Here is a 25,123-nt window from a genome sequence, read left to right on the forward strand (position 1 = left end):
GAGAAAACTAGAAGAGAGAACTTGAAAGGGATAGAGGAAAGGGTGGAGTTTGAGAGATAAAAGATCCTTGAAGGGGATTTCAAGGGAGTGTGGAGGGGATATTCACACGGTTGCTCCGACAAACTAGCACCTCAGTACCATCGGATTCAAGGGTCATCTTGAGGGAAGTTTTGGCTAAAAGAAGATCTCTTTGATGTCAAAGAACCTGGCTACTCCGCCGCACCGAGGAAGGTGAAAGTGATTTTGTACAGGCTTTTCCACCTTACGTTAGGGTCAAAAGGATAGTCACTTTGTGGTATTAGTGCAATACTCGGAGGGTGCCTCCGGGGAGTGGACGTAGGTCAAGGTTTGACCAAACCACTATAAATCTGGTGTGTTCTTTCTTATTTTTCTTCCGCATTTAATTTAATTGCAAGTTGTTTACTCTTATTAAAAATTTTATTTTTAAAGTTTAAATTTAACTTGCATTAATAATTAAAAAGGATTTCTAAAAATTCAAGAGTAGAAGTATAATTTTTTAAATTACCAATTCACCCCCCCCTCTTGGTTAGCCTTGGGACATTAACTTAGGTTTAACATCCTAATTCATATTCACTAGACTCAATAGATTATGGTCCTCTACCACAATAGGTTGATGGAAGAGATTTTGTAATGGCTTATATTTCTAGCTGTGGAGGCAAAAAGAGTGTCATTAAAAGTTTAATGCAATACTTGGAGTAGATGACTCTGAGGACTGCAGTTAGGTCAGGTTGATCGAAGCATTATAAATATCTGGAGTGTTTGTTCTTGATTTTATTTTTGCACTTTATTTTTTGTATTTATTTCTGTGTTAATTTTGTGGCAGAAAATATCTAATTTTTTGTTATTGTGAAATTAGTTTTTCTTCCATATCAAGAGATAAAATTATCAATTTTTTGATGTTTGAAAAGCTTTAAAAAAGGGGATTTTTATTTTTATTAAAATAAGTTTTTAAATACCAATTCACACCTATCTTGGTTAGCTTCAGGACTCATTTTTTAAGGTTTTACAACCCTCACAAACTTTAAATAGCTATGAGTAAAGATTCATCCTGAATAGCCCATGAGAGATAGGTTCCATTCCTTAGAAGCTACATCAATCTTGGCTTTAGGATAAACAATAACCTTTTATTGATAATTGAATCATGAAAATAGGAGATATTAAGAAGAAAAACTAGTAGGACTAACTATGTTGGACTAATCTTAGAGAGGTTTTTGTCCCGAGGCATTATAAGAAGAGTGAGGCAACAAGGAGAAGTCCTGAGAGGAGGACTCCAAGGGAAAAATAGAAGGGGTTCCCCCTCCAACTAAGCTGGAGGAGAGAAGTGGGAGGAGGAAAAGTATAAAGTAAGGAGGAGGGAACATAGGAGGTGGCTAGGGCACAATTTTTAGGTACGTTTACTTATGGACATTTTGAAGGCATTTATTTATTCTTATCAGCATGCACCTAGAACACATCAATAAGGGCTGTCTTTAATAAATCATATATATTACATTGAAATATTTATAGCTGTATAAAAATTGAGAGTTTAATATCTTAGTTTTGTACGAAGATCCATCACACATATAGAGAAAAGAGAGAGTTGAGAGTCATAAGAGATATAATATTTTTTATATGAGAAGCCCAAAAATGGAAAAACCATAGGGTCTTGCCTAATTAAAAAAATTTACTACTATTTCTCATTGGTTATAAATGATGTCATTTCTTGAGAGATGGAATTGGGATAATATAGTAAATATATATGGTATAAGGCATATGACATGGTTGGAGTTGGAATAACCTAGTGGAAATATAGTTGTGCTTAAGAGATTATTGGTCTATTTGATTGGTTAAAAGGACCGTAGGTGGCTGAGAGACTGTAGTCAGGAGACGGTGGTTCAAAGGATTGTAATCGGGTAGTGGTTTGAAGGATCGTAGTTGAATGATGGTGGTTAGAAGGAATGTATCTAGGAAAAGGAGAATAAGAGGACTATATTTAGGCAATAGAGGTTACAGGGAATGTAGTTAGACAATAGTGGTTGGATGGACTTTATTAGGGCGACTAAGGTCGAAGGGATCATATCAAGGTGAAGGTGGTAATAGAGACATTAGTAGGATGATGGTGGTTAGAGGGACCATAGTGGGGCTACAGTGGTTGAAGGGTCTATACTAATGCAAGGAAAGTTAGTGTAATAGCCCAAAATTTTAACTATCAAGATATTATCTCTTTGACATAAGGGCATCATGATTTTATCTTATTAGAGTAACTTCCCAAGAGGCCACCTATTCTAGGATTTCTTTAGGATGAGCGTTCTTAACATTATAGTATTATAATGAAATTTCAAGAATTACTCCAAAAGTCGCCTCGATATTTAAGAGTTTAGCTTCTTTTTTACTCAAGTAATTTCACAATCTTTCCCACTTAAGTAACGTGTGTCCTCATTAGTATATTTATCTTAGAATCATATACTAGGTAGACAACATTTTAGAGGTGGCCCTTACAAGTTCAAGTGGTGACTCCCTCCATGTTGCACTTTTCCCATAAAGGTCAGTTCAAGAGGTGGCCCCCATAATAGAACATTTTATCTTGTATAACAGTTAGTTCTAATCTTTTAGCTGATGTATTGCTTTGATACCATTTATAACAACCTAAAATCGTAACTATCTAGATATTATTCATTTTTTAGTACTATTAAGATATTATTCACTTTGGTCTAAGGGCATCATGACTTTGTACCATTGGTGTAACTTTCTATGAGGTCATCCATCCCTAGATTTTACTGGGATGATATGCTTAAATATTAAATTTCTTAATGAAATTCCAACCATTACACTAAAGGCAACTCGATGTTTAAGAGTTACCTTATTTTTACTTAAGGTTTTCATAATTAGTGGGATCATAGTCAGATGGTAGAGGTTGGAGTGACTTTAGTAAAGCAACGGAGGTCAGAGGTGTTACAATCTGAGAACTTGATATTTTATTTTGATGATAACAAAGATTATTGGTGCTTTTTTATTTTTCCTACTCTATATACTACATATATTTTTTTTGTGCACCACTAACATTTAAGGTTCAACATATGTCAAACATCATTACAGAATCAGAGCTCAAGAATGAGTTATATAAGTTAGACCTTATATGAAAGAGTCTATAATGTTTTACCTTTCTTGAGTCAATATATATAAAAATATGTGCACTGGTTTAAAAATCATGCACACTAATATGGGAGAGTGAAATTAATTATTTAAGTTTTTAAAAGATTGTACTTGAGGATCTAGATCGTAATGTATGATTTATGTAATTCAAAACTAAATTAAATATTTAATTAAGCCAAATAAAATTTAAATTAAAATGAACTAATAATATTATATGATTCAAATCATAGAAGATGATCAATTATATTTAGGAACCCCATCACCATTTAAAATTAGGTAATATTCTAAAATTTAAAAATATATTCTATTCATAATATGCAAACCAAATTAAACTTTACACAATGTTTAAAATCTTGCTTATTTTAATTATAATGATTAATTAATAAAATCTAGCTTAATTGAAAGTTTAAGATCTTATTATATAAGCGTGATCATTCTGGTCAATTGCTAGAGACAAATTTTCTATCATCCTACGGTTCATCCTGGACGAACTATGTAGATTGAACTAATAATAATGTACGAACATAAATTTTTATTGTATGACCAGTGAAGAATTTAAGCTGATATTGTTGGACTATATTCATCATACAACAAGAATAGGGAGGAATTGAACTAATCATACTGTACGACTCATATATCGTACTATATGAACAGATATAATATAATTGAATTATTAGGATTTTTGGAAGCTAACTATTTAAGCTTTCTTAATAGTGTTTACAGACGTATTTGATAGTTTGAGGGTTGAGACTTTTACAAGAGAGAATTGAAGAGAGGGCTTTGAATAAGGGAGAGAAAGGGTGAAGTTATGGGAGAGAGAGAGAAGATCCTTGTGTGTTTCAAAAGAGTATGACAGAGGATTCCAAACAATTTCTCAACCCAACTTGAACCTGAGTTCCTCCTCATATCATTATTCACCTTGAGGGAAGATTTAGGAAAACCCCTTTGGTGTTAAAGGTTCTCTGGCATCTTCACTGCATCAAAAAAGTGAAATCAATTTAGGCTCCTCAGCCTTATCCGGAGGGTGAAAGTGATTCTGACTTTTTTGTCGCACCAAAATAGTGAAAGTGATTCAGGAAACTCTACCTCACCAAGAGGGTGAAAGTGATTCCAAATACTCCACCGCACTAAGGAGGTGAAAGGGACTTAGCAGCTCCATCGCACCATGTTGGTAGAAGGGATTCAGGTACTCTGTCACACTGGGTTGGTGGAAGTGATTGTGTACGGGTTTCTTTGCCTAAATGTGGGAGCTGAAGGAGAGTCACTATCTCTGAATCCATAAATCAGCATTCAACAATTTGGAGACTAGTCAAAAATAAAAATGTTCCAGAATTTCCTGTTAATAGCATGGAAGAAGGAGAAATCATTGAAGAACTAAACAATGCTGCTGTAGTTGATCAAATTCCTGATAAACAAGGTACTTCTTGTATTAATTCTGAAATTTGTTTACAGAATAATTTCAGTGCTCTTGAAGAAACTTTGGAAGAAACCAGTATGGATGAAATCATGGGAAATACTAGAGATGAAGCTCACATTCAAACTGAAATATTTTTACCAAACAATATTCAATCCAATTCTCTGGAATTCTCCAACAAACAATTCTTGTCTTCAACAACGAATTTTATTCCTGTAGAAGTTGAAGAAGCATTCATAACTACTTCAGGGAAAGTTAAGCTATCCAAAGAAGTTAGAGATTTGGGGCCTATTGATAATCTCATCAAGAGTAAAAGAAGAGTAAATAAAAATAAGTATAAGGGTGGGGATGCAAACCCACCTTTGCATCAATGACTTCTCTCATATTCTTGAATTGTAGGGTAGGCCAATAAAAAGGAGGCTTCCTTCTATCTCAAGGAGATAGTAAAAGATAATGAAGGCTGTTTTATCGGTCTTATTGAAACAAAAATAAAAAATCTTGATAGACTTGATGTTGATAGAATCATTGGTAAAGATTGGGACTTCTTCCTTCATCCTTCCGATGGCAATTCAGGAGGTATCATTACTTTCTGGAACAAGAATAAAACTTCTTTTGAAGTTTTAGATCATTCATCTCAAGTTGTAATTGGCAAGCTCAAATCAACTTATTTTGGCAATTGGATGGTGGGAACAATTTATGCAAATAAAGATTATCGAATAAGGAGGAATCTTTGGGAGATGATTGAGAAGACATTCATACTATTATTGTAGGAGATTTCAATTGTATTTTATCTAAAGATGACAAGAAAGGGGGGAAAAGATTCTCTTTCTCTAAAGGTCCTCAAGAAATGAAAATGTTTATGACTAACAATGATTTTCATGATGTAGGTACTATTGGTCCTAAATTTACTTGGTGTAACAACAAAGAAGGTAATTCTAGAATTTGGGAAAGACTTGATAGATGTCTTCTTAATTCTAATGCTCTTCATAAAGTTCCTTTGGCTAAAGCAAACATTTACCCAGGATTGCCTCGGACCATTGTCCAATTGCTTTTAAATTGATGGAATCTCAAATCAAGACCCATTTTATCAGATATGAAGAAACCTAGAATTCGTATCATGCTGCTAGAATCATTGTATCCAATGCTTGGAGGAAATCAGACCATGGAAATGATATGGAGATTCTTCAAAGAAAACTCAAAAGATCATTGAGGTCATTATACTTTTGGAGTAAGAATAAATGCAAATGTCTTAATTCTATAAAAGAAGAATTAAAATTGGAGATTTCAAATCTTCAATTGGAGGAATCAACTCTTGGTAGACTTTCTGATGAAAAACTGAAGCTTCTTATATCCAAAGTAAATGAATTCAATATAACGTTGGGAAGACTTTCTTCATGGTGGAAACAAAGAGCAAAAGTTAGATGGCTTGAAGAAGGAGATGTTAATTCAAATTTTTTCCATAAATTTGCTTCAGCAAAGAGAAATGGAAATCTTATAAGGCAAATAAAGAATGATGAGAATGTATTGGTAGAAGATCTTGATCAAATTTCTACTGTTTTCCAGAATTTTTTTGAGCAGAAATGGGGTTCTAAAAACTGCAACTTAGAGCATTGGCCTTACTTCCCTGAAGACAAAAAACTTAATGATTTGGATATCAAATTTTTAAGTTCAGATTTCACTCAAGAGGAGCTGAAGACTGCTGTTTTTCAGCAAGGTAGAAACAAGTCCCCGGGACTTGATGGTGTAACTCCTATTTTTTTTCAAAACTATTGGAGTATTGTTAAGAATTCTACCTGGAGAGCTGTTGACTTGTTCTTTAAAACTGGTTTCATGATCAATGATTGGAAGGATACTTTAATTGTTTTAATTCCCAAAATCAAACACCCGTTAGTTCCTTCCAATTTCAGACCAATAAGCTTATGTCAAACCTCTTATAATCTGGTGCATATCCATGCTCTGATTTAATATAATCAACATTTGTATTTCCAGGAATATTCACGGAAGAACAAATTGCTTCTATCTTTCTTGGTTAGATCCAATGTCGTATCAGCTTTGCCTATCGTCGCTCAAGATAATCTTCAACATAAATTCAAATTTCTAAGACAAGAATGTTTTATTATGCTATAATTAGACATGGGAACTAGCTTGATAGTTAATGTGTATGCTCTCTTTTCTTCAGTAGTTTTTAAATTACAAATTCCTCTCAATTGCAACATTTCATTTATTGGGAAGTGTGTTTTATGATATGTTGAGTTCTCTATTTATCTTAATAATGGGAAGCTTTCAAATATGGATCTTAGACAAGAGCGGCTTAGTCAAGATGCCCCTTTATCTCCATACTTTTTCATTATGTGCTTTCAACTCTTTTCTTAGCTATTAATCAAAAGTCATCATTTTGGGTTATGTTTTGTATAACATCCAAAAATCCGGAATATCCCTCTTCTCTTGCAATATTGATTTATTAATCTTCTTCAAAGTGACTTTTACAGCATTTTCCCTCAGGAATTACAATCAATTGTCTCTGATTTTGTTACAGTTGAGTTAGTGTCAGAATATCAATGTTCTATAATCAAATCATATTTGGGGAAATTAAGTTACATGATTCTTGATGAAGAAAACAAATATAAGAGGATTTGAATTGAATTTTTAAATTATGAGGTGATAATGAAGATGAACTACTTGGGTATTAATGGCGTTTATTAGAAGGGACTACGAAATCATTTAGATTTTCTGCCGTTAAATGATGGACAATATCCTAGAGATGAAACATATGGGGAAGCATAAACAACTCTATGCGAGGGTAAATATGATCTTTGGTTAAATTCTTTCTCTTATGACACATGCCAGCTTTCTATTCATACATCGTATCTTTGATTCCAAGAAAAATTTGCTTCAAGTATGACAATTTGGTAAGAATTTATTTATGCAAAGTGATTGGAGGGAGAAAGGTTTAATCCTCTTATGTTGTCTTGGATGTATTATGTAAACAAAATCTGAAGGTTGCTTGGGTATTCATTAACCGTCAACGGCTTGGACCTCTATGATAAGACTTGCTTGGAGATTATTCATCTTCACAATAATTTTACTTCATAGCAATATTATTACTAAATATGGTGATAATATCTTTGATCTAAAGAAAGCTGGATCATCAACTTGGAAATCCTTCTTAAATGGAGCCCAAATATCTAAATCCAATTGTTACAATATAATGTGGTGATGGAAGAGATTAATGTGATGAATGATATTTGTTATTAGACAAGAGCTTAAATTCTCTAGCCTACATTAGCTGCATGTTGTTAGAACTCAATGATTTGAATCTGAGTACTTTTATCATGAGCAATGGAACTGTGGTAAAAACATGTTGCTTGAAATTTTTAAATGCTGGATTCTCACAGATTTGCTTCTTCAATTGTTAAATCTTGATTTTAGCTATGAAGACTTTCATTTTTATCACAATAGTAAGACTAAACTGCTGGCAATTGAAGAATCACAAATTCTTTCTAAAGAAAGTGATTATGATTTTACTAATTGATAAGAGAAATGAGCTTACAATCCTAGAGTTGACTTTTTTGTGGAAATGAGCAATTTGCTATCCACATTTGAATGCCAATATAGGGCTCATCCAAAATGATCAATGTAAAGAGGTTCAATGATGAAAATTATGAGCATTAATAGTTCATTGCAAATTTTTAGAGAGATTATTTCTACTATAGGAAATGGGGTCTTTATTCCATTTATTTCATTCTTCTTTTTGATATTTGCCTTGTTAAGAACTAAGGAATTCTTCTCTATTTTCCCACTGGTAAAATCTATCTTACAGCCGTGTTTCTTTCATGGAAAAATAAATCAAATGGTCTCATGTAAATAGTCTTACTTCTAGCTCTTTGTCAGCCAATGTACTTTTTATGGCAAAGCAAAGTTTTTTCCTAATCTAGATAACTGGCGCTAATCTCTTAAGGAGTTTTCAATTCTGGTCACCCTCTCCACTCTTAGATTCGGTCAAAATTAATGTTGATTGCTTCCTTATTATATGACAAATATCAAGGTGGAATTGGTGGTATTTTAGACCCCACAAGAACTCTTATTGGCATTTGGCAAAAAGAAGATCATTGGGATATTCTCAACTTGAACTTGATCTGGTTAATCCTTAAGGATTTCATTCACCTTGATGTTTGAAGCAAAAGGTATTTTATCATAGAATAGTGACAAATAAATATCATCAATTTTATTCAAAATTCTTGATATAAGCTCTAAAACACGTCCTAACACAAGGTATGATACATAGATCTTTCTTTCCTCAATGATTTTAATAGTCTTCTTTAATCATTACCATAGAGATTGTAAAAGTGTGATATGGTGTGTGCTACGTTAGCTTTAAGCTATTACTTTTATTTGATAGTTTTTCTTTTGCCAACATCCTTCTAAATGTCTAGTTAATTAAGAAGGAATTAGGCCCTACTTCTTGTAACTAGTTCTTGTTCTTAATGCAATTGCTATTTGGCATTTTTTCAAATATAAAATAAAAAAATAAAAGAAAAAGGAGAGTCCTAACTTTTTAGTAATATATGAAGAGGAGGACTATCAGAGGTGGATGCAGGTCAAGATATCAAATACTAACTAAAATCTATTTACTATTTTCTTTTTGCTTCTGCACTTTATGTTTTATGTGCTATAAACTTTCTTGCACTCACCTTGCACTTGCGTTTTCTGTTTTTTTTGTCATACATATAAATCATCTTAGTTAGTTTAGACCGATTCTTCTTTTTTAAGAAGAAATAAAAATAGAAAAGTAAAAGGGCAAAAAAGTGTTATTTATTTTTTTTATAAAATAAAAAAATAAAAAAAATTTATATTTATTTTGGGTTATAATTTTTCATTTACTTTAAAAATGTGTTTGGGTGTTTATTTTAAAAGGTTTTAAGAAAAGATTTTTAAAACACAAATTCACCCCCTCTTGATTTTTGATTACATAGTTCTATTAGTTTCACAATCATCTTTAGAACACTCAGGTTATATTAGATAGGACTCTCTTACAATTTGATTTTTACACCTAGAGTTTAATCCAATGACATATTTTGGTAACCGTAACATTACTAAAAGGTATTCAATTGCTCATCCACCTCTTATTTACAACATATGTTTTATTTTTATAAAATTCAAATGCTTACTTTCTTTTAATTAATTAATTATAGCATGTGGCATATGATACAAGTTGGTTATTCTCTTCCATTTTGCATCATTAGTGGAATTAAAGTAGAAATTTCTTTTACTGAATGTAGTATTGAAGATAACATGATATTTTTGATGTAAAAGTCATTGTAATTTGTGAATCTAAAGATTTGAATGTCTATTCTATTTATAATTTACTATACTTTCTTTTTATATATGAGCAAAATGTGAGCCAAATGCATCAAGATGCAGGTGATATGAAGAAGGAGAGAACAGTGGCACTAAAAGTTGATGACATAGTTATCACTTATTTAGGAGATGATGGGAGAGAGGACATAACAACAATAATTTATTAATTTAAGAGTTTCCTAAAATTGAATTAATAACACTACCATTAAGGAAGCAAAGGTAAGAGTGGTATGTTTAACAAGGTTTCAACTGACACTATTTTCTTTGAGTGCAGGAAGCTTAGACACCTAAAGTTTGATTGCGACAATCTTAAGAGCCACCGTAACCTAAATTTTGATTGCCCCAATCATTGGAGCTATCTTATGAAGGAAAACGGTGAGGGTAAGCCTAATGCAAAAATGGGCAGTAAATGTTACATAAGATTATTCTAGATGGACCCATCTTCAGACTCCCCAAGACTAGAACAAGAAGAGGTAACAAATATGTTCTTAATGGAAAATGATTATATTAGGAACTCTGATGAAGATGATGTATGAGAACTTAATTATGATAAATTATCTTGTATTTCTAAATAAATACTTGATTCTTATAGAAACTTAAAAAAGAAAAACTCACAATGGAAGAAAGAATTTTCATAAAAAAAGTTCATGATAGTTTAACTAAGACCATTCTATTTTTAAAATTAAACATACTTCATTAGATAAGAAGTATACATCATTGCTAGATGAATTTGATGCACTAAATAAGAAACATATTGAATTAATTAAATAACATGAATCCTTTCAAAATGAAAATATTGAGTTAGAAGAAGCATTCAAGGAGTTGGAGTTACTTGCAATAGAATTATATAGTAATGAACATGCATTAAAGTTTAAAGTTACAAGATATAAAAATGCAAATGAATATTTATAAAGGTAAATAAAAGCACTAAAAATCTATACACTCGAGCATATACCTACAAAGATACAACCTAGGACACAAAATGAATACATCATAGACTCCTAGGAAGAAATAACCCCCCATTTATATTAGTGAACCCATTTCCAAGGATTAAGTGTTACTCTTGTGACATGTTAGGACACATTGCACATACTTGCACTTTTCACCTTAGAATACACCTAATTTGGAGGCCCAAAGTATTGTCTTCATAGCATATCATGCATAGCATTCATGTATTGAAGTATAAGGTGGGACCCAAACTCACTTGGATTCCCAAAATAAACTTTGATTAAGCTAATTGGTATGCTCTCATAAGAGGCCAAGTGAGAGCAAATAGTACCTGGAGGATGGATGTAGCTCATAATTAGAGATCTAAAATATCTTATCCTATCGGAGATTAGGAATAAAGGAAGGGTTACATCTTTTTTTTTGAAGAAAATGCAGGAAATTGCATTAAGAAATAAAAAGGAAGTACAAACTACAAACTAAGAACATCAGATTCCTCCTTTAATAAAGACATAAATAAAGGAGGAACCTTATTCAAACTAATATCATCCCAAATAAAAGAGCTAAGAAGAGCATAGTTAGCATATAAGTCAGTTAACTTATTACCTCTTATATCTATATAATTGAAAATTACATGATTAAAATTATTAATAAAATGATAAGCTTCAAAGAACAAATTACCACTTGACTTTGCCTCTTGAAGAAACTTGATAATATTAGCATTGTCCCCTTCTATTATAATTCCCTTATATTTGTATATCTAATCTTTGATCACTTCCTTGATAGCATGCGTAGCAAATAGCTCCAAAGAAGAACATCCCAATGTATACAAGATTTCCCAAATGCCAATAGAAATCTACCTTTATGATCACGAAATACAGCTCCTATTCCAGCTTTTTAAGATGGAAGTAATGAAGCATCTACATTAACCTTGATCCAATCGGGTGGAAGATGGTGCCAATGTAAATCACATAGCCTAGATGGCTGATTAACACCCCATGTACCCAAGTTCCTACTAACACCGTGAGCAGACATTGAAGCATAGCTGAAGGCATTAACAACAATTGTCATTGAACTATCTTCAAATCCTTTATGAATCAAGTTATTTCCAGATTTCCAAGAGAAGAAAACTGTGTTACAATATAAGGAAGGGCTACATCTAGAGATTGCACTAGTTGAAAGATAATAGTTGCAAAGAATAATGTTAAATTTTATAAATTATCCATGTTAAAATATTGTTGTTGAAGAATATATACAATCTCTTAAGCATTAATTAGTAATGATAAAATTTCTTTTAATATTATACTATTTCTATAAAATATACAAAAAATCTTAAAATAAAAATTGTATTAATTAAGAATTAATCAACCAATTTGAGTTACATTGATAAGGATCATATGTGCGATGGTTCTCAATTAGGAAAGCAGACTAATTCTCCATTCTATTCTATTAAAGAGATCATTACTACTAGACCACTAAAAATCCACCATATGAACTTATTTGGACCCCTAATTACAATTAGTCTATATGGTAAGAGCTTTAAATTTGGGATTATGGATGACTAATCTAGATTTACATGGGTTATAATTTTAATACATAAGAGTGAGTCATTTAATGAGTTTAAGACCTTCTCACATGGATTCAGAAGAAGTCAGAATGTTTAATTTCTATAATTCATAATAATCATGTTGGAGAGTTTGAAAATAAAAAAAATTGAATTGTTCCATAAGGAATCTAGAATTGTTTATAAATTTTTTACCCCCAGGATGCCGCAAGAAAATGGCATAGCTGAAATGAAAAATAAAACCTTAATAGAGGAAGCTTGGACAATGTTGGGAGAATACAACCAACTTAGATACTTTTGGGCAGAGGTAGTGAATACTGCCTACTATGTGCTAAATTAGGTAAACATTTGGTCTAAGTTGAATAAAACACCCTATGAACTAGTTAGACAAGGATATATATAACAAATTCATTGATAAGAAGAAATAAAGAAGAATTATAGGATCACTTCTATACTTGACTACCAGTAAATTGGATTCCATATTTAGTGTTTATTTATGTATTAAGTTTTAAGCTAATCATAAAAAGTGTCATATGAATATTGTGAAGAGAATTTTAAGATTTTTGACAGACAACCAAAACTTAGGTATATTGTATCCTAGACATGTCACCACCTTTGACCTTATAGCATATTTATATTCAAATTTCATTCATTATAGAGTTGATAGGAAAAGTACTTCTAGGACTTATCAATTCAAAGGATAATCTGTAGTTTTCTAATCTAGAAGAAAGTACAATTTTATAGTCCTATCCATCGCTAAAGTAGAGTATATAGTTGTAAGGTGTTGTGTTGCCCACGTCTTATGGTTGAAGCAACAAATTCTTAATTTTGGACTATCTATAGGCACAATCCCTAGCATGTTTGATAATACTAGAACCATTTATATTTCCAAAAAACCAATTCAATATTAATGCACTAAACACATAGATATTAGACATCATTTTATTTGAGATAATGTAACAAAGGGAGATATAAAATTACAACCTTGGTTACAAAAAATCAATTTACAAATATCTTTACCAAACCCCCTTAATTATGACATATTCAACACACATAGGACTAGACTAGGTCTAACTGACATCTAACTGACATTCATGCTTAGAGAATTTGGGGTAAAGGTATGAGTAAAACGTGTTTGTATGTTTATTTTACTTATGCTATAAGTTTGTATTTATTTCTATCAAAACAATTTGTTATTTATAGTGTGTTTGTATTTTTTATTTCTTCCTATTATTATGTACTATTTTGTTTGTATATATCTTTTTTTTTTTTAATTTCTAAAGGAGTTATTGTTTATACTATTTTTGCTTTTATAGGTGTAGTTTATGCTATTTTATTTTGATCGATTGTTGTGACTTTATTTTTCTTTTAGCTTATATTTTTTCTTATTAAAAATAAATTTTAAAAAATAACATAAAGAAGGTTATCCTTATTTTTAAAGAAATCACTTAGTAAGGGGTAGAGCCTAGGTGAAAATTAAAAATAATTTATAACTTTATCCACTAATATATACCATCATAAAAAAGGGGAAGAATGTTACTATCTAGGAGCATGATCTTATTTTTCGATGATAACAAATATTATTGAATGTTTACTTAATTTCTCTTACTTTATATGCCACATATGTTTTCTTTATGTATTACTAATATTTTAGGTTCATCATATATCAAGTATCATTAGAGAATTAGAGCCTAATAACAGGTTATATAGGTTAGACCTTATTTGAAAGAGTCTATTATTTTTATCTTTCTTGAGTCAATATATACAAAAGGGGTATATTGGTGTAGCAACCATACATACACATAAGGGAGGGTGAAATTAAATATTTAAATTTTTCTGAAGATCGTATTGGATGATCTGGATCATACTCTATGATTTATGCAATCAAAAACAAATTTAAATGTTTAATTAAGGTAAATGTTTAATTAAATATTTTTATTTTTTGAAGACCATACTGGATGATCTGGAACATACTATATTATTTGTACAATCAGAAACTTATTTAAATGTTTAATTTAAATTATTATACAACAATTATAGCATACATGATGATCAACTATATTTAAAAAACCCCACCACAACTTAAAATTAGGTAATATTTTGAAATATAAATTTTTTTTCTATTTGTACTTTAAGAACTAAATCATACTATTCAATATTTTAAAATCTTACCTAATTTAATTACTATGATTAATCTATCAAATCTAACTTAATTAAAAGTTAAGTTCTTACTATATGAATTTGATCATACTGAATGATTGATACAAAACTTTTTTTATTATCCTAGGTTTGTCCTATACAATAAATTCATATTATATTATCAAACAAAATTTTAAAACAATCGTTTTTAATACTATTCATTATACAACACTAATAAAGGATAATTAAACTAATCATACAGTATGATTCGTACATCGAGATGACATAGTTAAATTATTAGAGTTTTTGGAAGCCCACTATATAGGCTTTCTTAATAGACATTATAGAAGTTTTTGGTAGTTAGAGGGTTGAGTATTCTATGAGAGAGCATTGAAGAGATGGCTTTGAGCAAGGAAGAAAAATAGTGAAGTTGTCAGAGATAAAGAAGGTCCTTGTGTGTTCTAAGGGAGTGTGAGAGGGGATTCTATACAGTTGCTTCAGTCAACTTCCACCTAGGTTCTTCAAAGTGTCATTTTATCTTGAGGGAAGCTTTATAAGGCCCCCTTTGGTGTCAAAGGGTGCTTCTCCATCGCATTGGGAAGGTGAAAGTGATTTAGGCTAATTTGCCTCATCAGGAGGGTGAAAGTAATTTTAACTTCTGTACCACACTAGAAAGGTGAAAGTTATTTGGGATACTCTACCTCACCAGGAGGGTGAAAGTGACTCTGGCTACTCTGCCACATAGAGGAGGTGAAAAGGATTCAACTACTCTAATGCAACATGTTAGTGAAAGAGATTTGGCTACTTTGTCACACTAGGTTGGTGGAAGTGATTATGTAAGGGCTTATCATCCTAGTCGTGGGGCTGAAGGAGAGTCACTAACTATTTAGTGCAATACACAAAGAGAGGGATTTAGGGTGTGGATGAAGGACAACTTGATTAAACCTCTATAAAAATTTGGTTATCATTTCCTTTTTTGTTTCTACAATTTATTTTCTTTATTTTACTTTCTTGCACTTTTACTTTTTGTAATTTGGTTTGTCTTTGGTTATTGTGACATGAAAATTATCTTGGTTAGTTTGGATTGATTCTTATTTTTGAGAAAGGGAAAATTTAGAAAAGTTAAAGAACCAGAAGTATTATTTATTTATTTTATAAAATAAAAAAAATAAAATTAATTTTTGTTTATTTTGATTTATAATTTTACTTTTGACTTAAAATTAAGTTTGGTCTTTTAATTTTAAAAGTTTTGAAAAGATTTAAAAAAAAATAAATTCACCCCCCTCTTCATCTATCATTTTATCGTTCAATTTATTTCACAACCATTTATTGAACTTTCAGGAGGGACTGTAGTCGGACAATGTTGTTTGACCAAAACCTAATCGGGTGACATTGGTTAAAAGGACCATAATTGAATAATGGTGGTCGCATAAAAAGTAGTTGGAATACAATGATTGAAAGAATTATAGTTTGGTGAAGGATGTCGGAGTGACAATATTCATGTAATGGTGATCAGAGGTGTGAGTCCTCGAGATTTAGAGTTCTATTTAAACTAGTTTGACTTGACTAGAATTCAAGTAACTTATTTTATTTTTGGTGTTTAAGGCCATTTGCATGTATTTTGAAGTGTTTAGATGTGTTAAAAAAGGTTTGTATGTGTTTTAGAATGAATCCCAAGGGTTTAACGTGCATTTTGGTTATGAAATATTACCATTTGAGCACCACAATATTTGGTGTTTGAGCGCTGTAACACTTCAACTAGGCCATGGTGCCAAATAGACATATTTCAGTGCTACAATCTAGATTTTTGTAGAGTGAAATAGCATTGTAACATTATGTTGTAGCACTGCAACATTAGGAAACCAACTACACTTTAAATATATTATAAATCTACTATTCCAATATATTCAAGGGACATGCCATTTGAAGAAAGAGAAAGAGGAGAGGATTTGAGAGAGAAAAAACTGAAAGTTTGTTAGGGATGTTAGGCCCTATAGAACTGGCCCAAAGCTAATTAAAAGAGAGGTGAATTGGAAAACTTTAAAATCAAAGATAAAACTCAAACCAAAATCACCACAAAGAAAAATAAGTGCGGAAGAAAAATAAATGCGGAAGCGATAATAAGAAAAGAACACACCGGACTGATACTTGCGCAACATTATATCAATTATGGAAAAAACTGAAGTTTAATCCAGTCCAGTCCCCCCCCCATGGTTTAGAAATTCTACTACTACTACAATATTCCACTGTACCAGTTTCAAAACGATGTTAGAGAGCCCCAATCTGTGACCGTACCAACACATCATGGGCCTATATTTATCTGCACATAAAAGAAGCTTGTCAAGTTGCCCTTACTCGTGGGAGGCCTACGAAAATGGTACCTCCAAAATTTCGATTAGACTAAACCCAACATTATTGATTGAAAAGCCCTAGAATATGAGGAAAACTATTGCAGGAAGAAAGTTTTCTTTGTTTTTGCTTCTAAGTACTACCAACCCTACCAACTAAGATTTTTGTACCAGAAACATAGACTGCAGGCTTCCTCGTCTTTGAGGAGAAAGATATGTTATAAGCTAGAGAAGAGGGCATTGATGCTAAGCAAACTGCTATCTTGAGAAACTTGTGCACCCGGAGATCAGACCCCAGAAGAATGAATATTCCCTACCTAGAACAAGTTTGAAAAGTTAGAAGAGCTGAAATTAGAATAGGTCTACTACGTAATTAAAGCAATCATCTAGGTCCAACAAAATACTAAGCCTCCACCTTCCCAATAGAAAAAAGGCCTGAAACCTATCGTAAAGAGTACATAAAGTCCTAAACTTGTTATAAGAGTAGATCAATTGAAGTGGAAGTATAAAGACCGCTTGCTGATATAAAGCCAACAAAGCTCCACTCTGAAAGCTATAATTTGTTGTGGTAGCAGTAAGGCGAGCCCAAACAAGCTCACAAAAATGAGCATAGGGATGACACTTGGACCTTGAGTCTAAGAAAATCCATCCGCGCCAAAAAGGTCCCAACGAAAAGAAAAGTCAAACATGAGAGGCCAAAGCCTCACGAAGATCCGTTCAAAAGTTCATAACATGTTTTAATGAAAATCCAATGGAACTATTATTATTAAATTTTTTACAGTTAAAAAATCTTGAATCCTGGCAACCATTTCACCTACACAATGCATTCAAATTCATTGATAATAATTTTGCATTTACAAAAATCAATTAATATTGAGGCAATCTTCCATTTTCAACGATTCAACAAACGTGTATGCAACATCTTCAGGGCTGCTATTCTCACCTACCCTACCAGACAGAGCAGGATGAGATAGTCATACGCTGACAATTTTTTCTTCCAAGGTTAAGTAACCATTACAAAGTCACCAAAACAGGATTAACCCAAGCAACGAATAGCACCTCACATTTTCAAACATTGGAGCACAAAAACTTCAAAAATTTTTTTTTTCTCATTAATTTTTCACACTCAAATATTAAGTTAAAAAACTTACTGCTCAAAACACAAATTGAATTACTTTTATTTGTTTAAGTAATAAAGAACCTGCTAGCTCCAATTCACAAAACTATTCCCAGACCACAACTTCATTTTTTCCGATTTATACTTACAATCAAAATGTTCCAAGGTAAATCAAATGAAATAAAATTTTCAAGATACTTCAACAAGTTTTTGAATGGCACTAGCAAGGAGGAAAAGAACAAAAAAAATCAAGCAATGCCAAATCTAACAAACTAAGAACATCATAGATTTCACTCTGTTTAAATTAAAATTGAAAATAAATAAAGGATGGATAAACATTAATGTCAAACACCATAAATATTCACCAGAGTAGTTCAAACAAGAAGTAAGAACACGCAAGCATAAAGTTAGCATAATAGACAGTCAAGGGTTTAATAAAATTTTACCTTATAAACCCTCTTATAAGTCTATATAATTTGAAGTCACAAATTACATGATTAAAACTGCAACTTATTTAATAAACTAATCTCAAAAGCCTTAACAAACTGAACAATATACCGAGCTTGAACTTTGCCTCTTGAAGAAACTTGATAATATTAGCATTGTCCCCTTCTATGATAAATTCCCTTATATTTGTACATCAAATCTTGATCCACTTCCTTGATAGCATAGGGGTGACAGCTAGTGCTCTGCCAGAAATAAGCTCCCAAAAGTGCGACAGGACAACACATTCCTGCCAATTACTGTAATTACTACACAGATTTTCCCCCAACATATCTGCACAATTAGCAAATTCTACCTTTATGATTTCACGAAATACAGCTCCTATTCCAGCTTTTTTAAGATGGAATAGTTAATGAAGCATCTACTCATTAACTGATCAATCTGTGGAAGATTGGTGCTCAGTGTAAATCACATAGCCCTAATGGGTCTGGATTAATTCCACCCCGATTACCCCAAGGGTATACCTAAGCTAACACACGTGAGCAGACATTGAAGGCATAGCTGAAGGCATTAACAACACATGTCATGAACTAATACTTCAAAATCCTTTTATGAATCAATTATTTTTTCCAGATTATCCAAGAGAATACGAAACAACTGTGTACAATGTTATTAAGGATAGGGCTTACAGCACTTAGGAAGATTGATTTAGCCCTAAACTAAGCGATTGAAAGATATAGATATGCTTAGGTAACAATAATGTTTTAGATTGATGAATTATCCTATTGAAATTTCATTGGTTAGTATGCAATGATGAAGTAATAATCCAAAGATCTCTTTAAGCGAGTGTAAATTAGTAATGTCATAGAAAAACATTTTCTTTTAATCATTATCCTTTTATTTCTATAAAAGAGTCTGGATACACAAAGAAATTCTAAAATCGGAACAATTTAATTGTATTCATTTAAGACATTAATGCAACATCCTTTTGAGGCTACTCATTTGAGTAAGGATTCCATATGTGCGATGGTCTCGAAATAGGAAAGCTGGTTATGACTAATTCATCCATTCTATTCTATTAAATGATGGAGATCATTACTAACAGACCACTAACAATCCACATATGAACTTATTTGGACCCCGATAATTACAATTTAGTCTATATGGTATAAGAGTTCCTTGATTAATTTTAGATTGTGTATATTTATCTGGTATTTATAAAGTACTAAATATTATATTCTTAGAATTACGATGGGTATATATTAATTTTTAATACATAGGAGAGGAACCTTGACAGACAATTTGTCTTGAGTGGTGTTAATAGAGAGCTTTAAGACCTTCTCCTGTACATGGAGTTATTCGACCTGAAAATACTTTCGCGAGAATGTTTGGGGTTCCAATGTATCTTATAAATTCCATAATGCAGAAATCAGTATGTTAGGAGAGTTTGAAAAATAGAAAATCAAACAAAAATAAATGCTAGAATTGTATCCATAAGGATATCTAGATCTGGTGTAGTTAAAAAAAAAATTATATATTAACACTGACCCCCGGTAAGGGATGCCGCTCAACGAACCACAGGAAATAGCAATAAGGCTAGAAGAAAATGAAAAGAAAGAAGCTACCTTAAATGCAAGGGGACGGCTTTTTGACAATTTGGGAGTGATATAAGCACAGAGACAAAAACATAGCTACAAGTTGCAAGGATACTTTTGGGCAGAGGTAGTGCATAACAATAAACCAAAAACTTGAGGATATGTCCATACTATTGTACGTGTGTAAGAATTATTAGTTTTGCATTCAATCTCGATTTGATAATACCAAGTACTCTTAATGAATAATCTAAGTTGAATCAAAAGAGACCACCCATACATGTAGGCTCCCAAGTATAGTATGGACCAAGGGGGATCACTTAATATATAACAAATTCATTGATAACGAACCAGAAAACTAAAGAAATAGTGAATTTTACCTAAAAGTATCTCATCCGTTCTTCCATATTTTCATCTTCTCTTTTTGCTTACCTCATGCAGGTAAATATTGATGGATTTACTGCTCCAAAATACCTTTAAAGTGTATTTAGTATTAAGTTTTAGCTAATCACTGGATAAAAGTGGCAATATTGGAAAGTGAGTTTTCAAAGAATATAAAATCTAATAAAACCCAGCTCGTCTTTCCTTTTAATTTACGTTGATTAAGGGCAAGCTTCAGGCCTCTAAACGGACCTAAAGAATTTAAAGTAGTGCTACCAAAAAAAAATCAAATTTTTCCAACACTAAGGAACCAAATGCACAAATCTCGTACATAAAATGCAACCTAGACTAGAGACTATGGTCCACTGATCACAGTACTGAGCTAGAATATTAGCCTAGGCTTGAACCACCAACGAGAAAAGCGCAGCATCTATTCTTATAAGAGTGAAGTATATAAATATTCTGTTAAGATTTTAAGATGATAATCCAACCATATTTTCTGCTTTTATAGGTGTAGTTTATGGCTAATATATTTGATCGATGGTGGACAATTTCTTTTAGCTTATATATTTTTTCTTAAGTTTAAAAATAAATTTTTAAACAATAAATGCTCAAAAGAAGGTTTCTTCCTTATTTTGATAAGAACATCCAACTTGTGAAGGGTAGAGCCTAGGTTTGAAACGAATTAAAATTTTTTATAACTTATATCCACTAATAATATACCATCATAAAAAAGGGAAGAAATGTTACTATCAAGGTAGCATGGATCTTAGTTCTCCTTCGATGAGATAACATTTGAAACTCACCTTATTGAAATAGGTCTCTACATAATAAAAATTTCTTGCTTTATTCTCCGTATTCATACATGATGCCTTCCACATTCATGTTTCCTTCAAATAGAATATTCTTTCAACTAGATATTTTAGGGCATCAATAATAGGATATCAAAGATATTCATTAAGAGAAATAAAGAAGGACACTAAATAAAAAAAAAAACGAGAAATATATAATAGGTTAGGACCTTATTTTTGAAAAGAGGTCGGATATTATTCTTTTATTAATTGTCTTTATTTCGTTTTCAAATTTTTTTACATTTACATATATATTGTGATCGTAGTTAATCTTGTGATGAGGATTTAGTATTGACTATGACGATTCATAAATTAAAATAGATGATAGATAGAGTTAGGTTGGCTTAAAGGAAGTAATGATATATGCGTGTACTTCTTAGCAACTCGATCACATCATATAACTATATAAGATACATATTTATTTAAATAGAGTTAATTATGAGGATAAGAAAGCATTATTAAATATATAGTTACCATGTATTTTATGTATTTACTCTTTGTTTTATGTATCATACACATATATTGACTTATAGTGTACTCTCTCTTGAGATATATATTATTAAATTCTTCATATGGAATAAAATTCTAAGTTATTATTTACTAATTATATTTAAGCCACATAAATAATAGAATTGATAGCTTAAAAATTATATAGTGCAAAAAAGTATGGATAATAATTACAAAAACCTAGAATTATTAAAGTCTATTAAATAAACAAAATGCATTCTATAATTTCTCAATAGTTTGAAAAACTTAATTAATATTACTAACTAATTAGAGTTATTATATAGCTTAATATAAACTGTTACAATGATTATATAATATTATATAATATATAAATATATATATTAAATTTTAGATTATCATTTATTTGAAAGATGAAATAGAGTATAACGCATAACATGAAATAGAGTCATATGTGGGAATAAGGTTAAAATTGGAACCTCTCACGCTCTCCACTGAAAATTTTGATACTAACATGAACTCCTAAGTGATATAAAATATTTACCATATACTATATATATAAATATAGTTGAATGTTATACGATAGTTAGTGCTGTATACAAAAACAACTTCTAATGAAGCCAATACACTATAAACATTAAGAAAAGGTATGACTCTATTCATCAAGTGCCGCAGCTGGAGAGAAATAAGCAATCATCAGATTGTAGTCTAGGTGCATAGTTACTAGTACTATTCAAGCTGATTGTATCACAGCATCACTTTATTAAGACACCAGATCCCGGCTGTACTCTCACAGCGATACAATCTATAATTTGTGAGATTTCCAAATAAATAGAAATGATTTAAGTATACTTATTATGTAAAAAGTAGTTCAATACACTTGATGGTTTTTAAGGAAAATATTAGATAATTTTGTTTCTATTATAGTGTATCATCATCTTATAATACACACTACAGAGTAAAAAATCATAAAACAAAATGAGAGCTAAGGAAAAAATAAGGAAAGAAACCAAATCACTGAAGTTATAAGTGATATTAGTCATCTCTAACTAATATATATATTATAAAACAAGCAATCATGGATATCATTAATAAGATCTATCATAGGAGTCTATATCTATTAATTATAGAAAAAGGTGATAAGTTTTAGCTATAATATCATTATTTCACCATCAAAAATTAAGTAATATGATTGAAAAAAATATCTACATGAAGCATATATCTAGCAATCATACTGCTCTGGCCTGAATTGATCTGAAATACAATTAACATAATTATTCATTATAAGAATATATCAAGAGTATTATCACTTAAATATAATATTACTGCTCAAATTAAACAAAATAATAAAATTATTAAATTTCAAATGTTTATACATAACTAATTTACTATATTTATTATTAAGTGGTAGTGAATACTCAAATGAATAATTTCCAATTATATTATAATATTCCTAGGAATAATTTATGATTAATATAGAGATAAAAAATAGTGGTTTTTGGATTGTATAGTTTATAAAGTGTCTTTACTCAGTGGAGATTAGACACATCATACTTCTTCACTATTATTCACTAATTTGGCTTAATTATTACTATTATGTATATTTAATTTGGTATTATATATTAAAAATTGACATTATCAAACGTGAATAAATTTTATATCATATTTCAAAATAATATTTGATTTCAAATGCATAGCAAATAAGTCTCAATCATAAGAAATAAATACACTTGAATAAATCTATGGAACAACCACTCAACAAACATCTGCTACTTAAGAAATCCTTCTCATTATGTGGCCTAATCAAGCATTATACGACATCATAGAGAGATATACCACATCTTCGATAGACCCACTAGGTCTCTAGATTTTAACATAAAATAGGCCACCCTATCGGAGAATCGATATCCCAATGTGCTGTTAAATCAAGTTAATAAATAATCTTTAGATAGCCTTATAGGTAATTACGTATATATATATTAATAATAGAAAATCCCGATCTAATCAGTAGACCCACGGCCTATCTAGATAGCATGAATGAGCATATAACTCTTTTACTACACTTATTTGAAGATGTCAATAATTTTCTCAAATATTATAAATAGACAGATATTCTATATGGTCTCAGATATAGTTATAGAGTAGAATTGAAAGGATTAATTATATAACAATATAATTTAAGTGAAAATTACACAAGAAGATAAGCACAATATATATTAGATGAGAGTAAGGCAACTAAATAATAACTGAAGGCAAAAAATAGGATAAGTATGTCAAAACCATAACAAAATATATTACAGATTATGAGTGTCAAATATTGTTTTTGTATTTTATAATAGATGACCCGCATTAGTCAACACTATTTTATAAATAAAAGTCTAAGAGATATAGGTCCCTTTGTGTTTTTTTGTATAAATTACTAAACTTTGTAGAGTGATGAAGATTTGGGAAAGGAATTAATCTAATACAAGTTCTCACTCATACGAAGTCAAAATCATACTCATTTATCCTATAGGGTATACTTCTATCCAAAGAATATTATAAGGAATACATGTAGCACTACTCATTATTTTAAATGAAGGGAATATAGCAAGTTTTAACAACGGTACCCACACATATATGGGTAACGCATACAAAAGACGATTACTACTCTCAGCTTTATTTGATATAGATAAGATATAACAATAACTCACTTTTGAGTGAAGTTTTAGTGAAGAAATATTTTAAAGAAAAAATATTTTTGAATATAATTGAGAAATAGGCTATGATTAGGTCAGAACATTGTAACCTCATTCTCGCCTCGAGGAAAGTGACACACAATAGATAAATTTCCATATACTAGCTCTCGGACAACTTAACAATATGTGACTTAAGGTGGTCGTTACACACAACTAAGATAGAAGTTGTGGTGTTGAGCAGATTATCAGAATGGTATATGATTTTGATTGAGTAGCAAACATTTTTTATATTTCTTCTAGCGATGTATCCCACTTATGTACTGATTCTACCTCCACTCTATGCAGGTTCTTCACAAGTCGGACGTGCAAATCGCGGAACCTTAGCTAACAAAGATTAGGGTAGATTGAAGGTGTGTGCTTTGCTCCAGTTTGTGACTCTATTTAGTATCGGTATTCGTTGAATTGTGGATAATTTGGCGTGTGAAGGCATCGATGATTTTGTCTACTCTGTGTGCCAAGTATTCTTATTTGTTAAGTGCCCTAAAAGATTTCTATTTTTTGTAACATGCGTCCGGTCGATGCATATTTATAGTCGCATGAATGATTTGACAAAGAGGTTAACACACTAATTGAGGTGCATTCCTCATTTAAAGCAAACCGTTCTTTAATGTAAA

Source organism: Dendrobium catenatum, unplaced genomic scaffold (assembly GCF_001605985.2).
Source record: "Dendrobium catenatum unplaced genomic scaffold, ASM160598v2 fragScaff_scaffold_1395, whole genome shotgun sequence".
Taxonomy (NCBI): Eukaryota; Viridiplantae; Streptophyta; class Magnoliopsida; order Asparagales; family Orchidaceae; genus Dendrobium; species Dendrobium catenatum.